At 34.7% G+C, this 6000-nt stretch overlaps 1 non-coding gene across 1 annotated transcript; it reads right to left on the reverse strand.

Annotated features, from left to right (window-relative positions):
• Positions 1 to 206: 206 nt before the first annotated feature.
• Trnae-cuc lies at positions 207 to 278 on the reverse strand. The gene has a single exon. It is a non-coding gene; the product is annotated as a tRNA-Glu (tRNA).
• Between the last annotated feature and the right edge of the window lie 5722 nt (positions 279 to 6000).

Consider the following 6000-nt stretch of genomic DNA (forward strand, 5'->3'; position numbering starts at 1 on the left):
AACAAATAAACGTACTTTGTTATACTAGACACTCCAACACTTTTTTTAGAATGTATGCTTAAATAATGCTGTAAGGCAAGTCTACGAATGTTCAATGAATTCATCCAAGTAATAAAAACAAAGAAATTTAATTTCTTTTAAGTGATCATTGAAGCTATAATTAGATGGGGGTGAGTTTTTTTTTTGTTAAAAAGTTAAAAATGGATTTCCGATACCGGGAATCGAACCCGAGCCTCCTGGGTGAGAGCCAGGTATCCTAGCCACTAGACCATATCGGATGTTATAGGTGAAGATAAAAAAGTGGTTTTATGTGAACAAGTAATAAATTAAAATAAATTGTTTTCAATATAGTAATTACTTAATAATAAAAACTGGTAATTTAACATTATTGGATTTCAATAACCTACTCATCTTTAATTTCTTACTTACAGTATTTTTAACCGACTTCCAAAAAAGGAGGAGGTTCTCAATTCGACTGTTTTTTTTTTTTTTTTTTTTATGTATGTTACATCAGAACTTTTGACCGGGTTGACCGATTTCGACAAATTTTGTTTTAATCGAAAGGTGGTGTGTGCCAATTGGTCCCATTTACATTTATTTGAGATCTAACAACTACTTTTCGAGTTAAATCTAATAATGCGTTTTTACTTGACGCTTCTTTCGTCGACCTACGTTGTATTATACCGCATAACTTTCTACTGGATGTACCGATTTTGATAATTCTTTTTTTGTTGGAAAGGAGATATCCCTAGTTTGGTACCGTGATAAGGAAACCAGGATCTGAAGATGGGATCCCAGAGAAATCGAGGGAAACTCTCGAAAATCCGCAATAACATTTTCCTGGGTATACCGATTTTGATAATTTTTAATTTAATCGAAAGCTGATGTTTATCATGTGGTCACATATAAATTTTATCGAGATCTGATAACTACTTTTTGAGTAATCTTTGATAACGCGTAGTTGCTTGACTATTTTTTTGTCGATCTACGTTGTATTACTCGTCGATGTAATTGAAGCCGGTTTTTTTTTCGTTTGCGAGCAAACACAATTATTTAAGACATAAATTCCCTAAAATTTGTGTCAAAAAATAATCGACAAGCCCACATTTTGGGCACCTGACAAGCACCAGTTTTTAAATAAAATAGGTCTCTTCACAATCGGTCCAACCATTAAAAAGCAATGAGGTAAAAGATAAAAATACTGTCGAATTAAAAACCTCCTCTTTTTTTGAAGTTGGTTAAAAACTTAGAAATAGGATGATTATTGTGACAGGCCATAAATAAAACAAAAACTCACCCAAAAGAAAAATATTTATTTCCAATTTGAACACTGGATTAATTTGAATGAATTATAAACATTATAACTTCAATATATGTATAGTGGTGCTAAGCATGTCATCAAAATATATATATATATATATATTAATTCCCACTATAACAAGAGATAATACTTGTAATGTGTTTATTTTAAGTATGCCTATTAATTCTTAAAACTAAGATTCAATTGTTCACACTTTATTGCGCATTACAAAAATACATCATTTTACAATGGCGGCCTTATCAATAACAGCGATATTGAACAGCGAACTTTTTTTGTCGTATCAACTCAGAAACCTTTGTGGGCTCATGCATAGCTTACGATTCCATAAAAGACATACAGACATATATTCATTTATATATATATATATATATATATATATATATATATATATATATATATATATTATAACTATTATTACGTTTTTAAATATATTTATGAAACAGACAAAAAAAAATAACATAACACACTAGTCCTTCAGTGCAAGGTTAATGATGCCCAGGCCGCCGGTAGTTAGGGCTCATAGCCACCTCACATGCGAGCCGTCTCAAGCAAAACTGCCTTTAGAATCTGGTCCTTGATCCAAAACTCAAGCAAGAGCTTCCACTACCTCAGCTCGAATTCAGATTTCACCCATACTAACCACACATGAGAATTGAGAGCGCATGGTTGTTCATCGCGCGAATTATATGTATTTTCTCCCCACAAACATTATCAATAGTTATTTTTTTTAAAACGCAACATATTAAATGTTCTTCACACTTATTTCAATTACCATGCTTCATCTCAAGTCCATAATTTCTATATTTACTGAGATATTAAGGTTTTAATACCAAAATAGAGGTAACTTTGCGATTTTTTTGTATCGAGAAAATTTTATGGAATCGTATTTTCGAAACATATGAAAGATAGTTCATGTCCTGAACTTTACCATACATAAATTTCAAACTTTAATATTCAGTAGTTTGGAAGATATGCACATCCTGCCGAGTGGAAAATATGCAATTTGAGGTAGCATACACTCTTAAGGTGTTGGTCGAAACTCTTCGCTAATAAACCATTGACCGATACAACAATGGGAACAAATATTGTTGAGTCTACATACCACGTGCTGGTAATCTCGTGGGCAAGGTGTATATTATTAATAATATTGATAAATAGCAGCATTCATAATTACTGGTTTGAAATATTAGGTACCTATTATTTTATTCATTTTTATTTATAACTGTGGTGCATAGACTTAGTAAAACACATTCGCATAGTAAAAAAAACATAGAAGTTAAAAAATTCCTTAGTAAGATTCTAAATTTTGAATGCGTATTCTTTTGTAAAAAAAATTTTAAGTAATCAAAATACCGTACAATTTACAACTCTACTCGATTTAGGTCATTATTCTTCATATCAAATTCTTTCTAAAATGTAATTTAATTCTTTGATTTCATTCTCGTACGGATCGCTTCGTTTCTTTGCCTGAAAACATATAGGTAATTACTTTCTGTAATACAATAGGTATAATAGTAAGGGGTCGTCCATTAAAAACGTGAGGCTCGAAGGGAGGGGGGGGGGATGGGGTTATTTTAGCAAAACATCGAGAAATGTCACAAGGAAGGGGGTAGATCGTATAGAGATATTATGTGTATTTATTAAATGCGCGATTTCTATACCAAAAAGAAAACCAACTAACAAACGATCTGCGTCATTGATGCCCGTCTAGAGAATCACGATGATTACTTTTTTAAAATTTAATCACTATTAAAATTTTTGAAAATTTTACTCGGTCTGAAAACACACACAACTACACGTGGGACATTTACATACTATATTTTTGGGTATCAGTCCAAAATCTCACCCAACATTATGTGATTAATGGACGATCACTAAGGAACAATCCCACAATCGGCAAAAAATTTCAAATATGAAGATGGTTTAAAGCTTTGCTTAATCCATCACGCTGTAAGTGTGTGGCGGTGCACAGTACGCGTACAAGAATTGTGTCGGTATAAATATCGGCGTGGATGTGGAGCGTTTGGCTCAGAGGAGGGACCATATTTACGCATCGTGAAGTAGTTCCAAACAGAAAATAGTTTTGTTTAATACATAATTAAAAAGTAAAAACATTTAATACTTATTAAACATCTTTGTCCGTAAAATATTGAAATAAAGGTCAGCGCTCAATGTCCGTGCCGATAAGTATTAATGGCAATACTAGATGTCAAAATGCTATTTCTTTTATTTTTCTAAAGTACAAATTTTAAGTTCAGTTGTTTATTATAACTTACGGGAACTTTTAACGCAGAACTCGAGTCTCTCGATTTAAATCTCAGAAGACACTCCAGTATGAAGTATATGATCTCCACGAAGCTGATGAAGCTCGCTCCAAGAAACAGACCAGCAGCGCCGCCGAAAGACACTACAGTATATATTCATATTTATATATCAATTATATGTACATACTGTACACTACTTACTTCCTGTGGGTGTCGTGAGAGGCAACTAAAGGGATAACACAGTTCCACTATCACCTTGAAACTTAAAAAGCTGACCGATGTTGGGATAACCATCCAACTGCTGGCTTTAAAATACACAGGTCGAAGACGGGCAGCAGCGTCTTCGGCGCGACAAAGCCAGCCCTTCGGTCACCAACCCGCCTGCCCAGCGTGGTGACTATGGGCAAAACACATGAGTTCACTCCATTTTTGGCGCGAGCTTGTGGAGGCCTATGTCCAGCAGTGGACTGTAATAGGCTGAAATGATGATGATGATAACATACACTATGAATAAAGGCGAGATATAGACTTCCCAGCGTTAAAAAAAGTGGGATTCATTCTCCAGAAGTACCCTTAACTGTAACCCAAGGGTTGGTACAACTCACCGATGAGGTCCTGCAAGTGAAAAACAATGTATCTTGCATATCTTTCGCGAGGTGGTCGCAGCTTAAGCCGTAGTGTTGCCTGGTCATGAAAGGGACCCATGTTCCTGGTGATCATAACTTTAATAAATTATTTTAATTAGAGAATACTAATCAATGATGGGGATTAAACAGTAACTGCAGCATAAGCTATATTATTGTAAGCTTTCATTAAAATCCATTCGGTAGTTTTTGCGTGAAAGAGGAACAAACATCCATATATACAAACTTTCGCGTTTATAATATTAGTAGGATAATATCGACAAACAAGCACTCAGCTCACCTGACGGTAAGCGATTACCGTAGCTTATATACATTTGCAACACCAGAAGAATCACAAACGCGTTGCCGACCCTATCCCCGATTCCCCCAGGAGTTCTGGCCACCTTACTCACCAACAGGAACACAACTGTGCTTGAAAACAGTATTATTTAGCTGTGATCTTCTGTAAGGTCGAGGTACTACCCCAGTCGGGCTACTCCATATTTTGAGCAGGAAATTACTTGCTGAGCCATACCTTAGTTAAGTTCGTTTCAGTATATTCTACATCCCAAATCTGTGGTAATTTCACATTAACTACAATTGATTTATTAAAAACAAACAATTTTAAATGGCCAAATGATTCAAAATTGCTTTTGAAGACTACCTATTTAAATGTCTTGGTCACAATTCGCAACGACTGTAAACGAATTTTGCGTTAAGTCGTAATTCATATTTACTCAAACTATGTTGGACCTTACGAAGTCATTTTTATATTGATTTTGGTTATGACCAGTAGGAATCACTTCTGTACCGGAGGTTTGAAAATGCACGATAGAACACAAAAGCCCAGACCACGACAAACGTGTATTTTTAATGAGCATAGCCCACGACGGCTAGATTTTCATTATTTTACAAAAGCCGAAAATTTTTCTGTGCATGTCCCCTATACAAGTAAGAATGTCTAGTGAGTTTGGTATGTGGTAACTTGCGCAGGTAACATGTAGGAAAAGTGTATAAAATTGTTTAATAATATAGTTAATTTTCAATTTTTTTTTATAAAAAAATGAAGATCTAGCCGTCGTGGGCTCTGGCCGTCAAAGCCATTAAAATATGAATTTACTAACCAAACTTGCAAATTCTTAGAATACTCTCTAAATATTGAATCGAGGCACTGCTGGCTGCAGATACACTTGACGCCGTCGAAGGTAGCGAGACGGTGAGCGTACGCGGACAGACAGGCCATACCCTTAGGTGTACATTTAGGACTATCTGAAAAGCATGTATTAACTTATTTGACCTGCACTTATTTCTTGTTGTTCAATAGAAATGCATAAGCATTAATGTGTCTATCTAAATATAAATATCCTTAACATACACACACAAAGTCATCTGTTTCTAAGGTACTACCTACCTAACATTTATATATATAATACGGATAGGAGCAAGAATCGAACCCACAATCCCTGGAGTAGGGTCAATCCAAAGTGCGCCAACGGGAAAATTTATTGTGTCATATATCCAATTCTGTTATCTCATTAGACAAATTATATTTATATTTATTTATATTTTCGATTGAGAATTTGAAATAATGTGGCTGAAAGTGAAACTCAACACAAACTGTGAAACAAGACAAACAGAGTTTCGGGGGTTCGGAAAAACAAACAATACACAAGCGCAACCCCAGACCACGTATCGGTTTTCGAAATAAGTTTTTTACCTTTCACGATCATTATGAATACTTTTGATTCTGCGGAACTTACTGTGGTTATTATTTTGTAACTGCTGATATTTA

The sequence above is a fragment of the Melitaea cinxia genome, chromosome 27, assembly GCF_905220565.1.
Source record: "Melitaea cinxia chromosome 27, ilMelCinx1.1, whole genome shotgun sequence".
Lineage (NCBI taxonomy): Eukaryota > Metazoa > Arthropoda > Insecta > Lepidoptera > Nymphalidae > Melitaea > Melitaea cinxia.